This window comes from Arachis stenosperma, chromosome 9, assembly GCF_014773155.1.
Source record: "Arachis stenosperma cultivar V10309 chromosome 9, arast.V10309.gnm1.PFL2, whole genome shotgun sequence".
Lineage (NCBI taxonomy): Eukaryota > Viridiplantae > Streptophyta > Magnoliopsida > Fabales > Fabaceae > Arachis > Arachis stenosperma.
In genome coordinates this window covers 155,069,421-155,070,285 of record NC_080385.1, presented here as the reverse complement: position 1 = coordinate 155,070,285, position 865 = coordinate 155,069,421, and positions in this window count along the sequence as shown.

Here is an 865-nt window from a genome sequence, read left to right as displayed (position 1 = left end):
GGGCTGAGCCCTGCCTCTCCCCTGTTGATCAGAGCTTGTGGTGTTGCTGTGGGAGTCACTGTCAGAAGAGAGTAACTGCCGCCACTGCTGTTCTGCTGTGTCCTTCATCGTCGACGTTGGAGAGGGTCACCGGAGCTGTTGATGCTCTATCCTTTTATTTCCTTTGGTTAGGCTAACCTTGTTCTCCTTTGTCTTGCCATAAAGCTCTATTATTGACTCTGTTCTATCCTGCTTGATGTTTTTTTCTGTCTTTGCTCAGTTTTAAACCACTGTAGGCTATTGGATTTGCTGTCATTATTACCGTGGTTGCTCCATGTTGTTGATACTAAGGCTGTTGTTGATGTTGCTGTAGTGAGAATTGAAGTTGTTGCTACTATCCCGGTCCAAATTTTGGCACTCCGGGTTTTAGTCTCTTCACAGTCTCTTGAAACCAATTTGTGAGTAAGTTTTACATTTATAATTGTTTGGCTTTGCATCTATAATTATTTTGATATACAGTGCTTTGAACTTATAATTATACTTACAAAGATTATTATCAAAGTATTTTAAATTATCTTGGATGATTGATTTATTAGAACTAAATACTTATCCTTGTTAAGCTCATTTTAATATGCACATGAGACTATATACATGTTTGATGAAGCTCTATATTATTTTAAAACATTTGATTTTGCTCGAATATGTATTTTTGAAGCATTGAAGTATTTGTTGGTACTCACTTATTTAAAATTGTGAAATATATTTGAATTGTCTTAAGATTGAGAAAATATGATTGAAAAGGATTTGGATGAGAGAATATTATTCGATTTTGATACTTTATATGTTTGAAAGACCGAAGAATTTGTTATATTTGAAATTATATGTT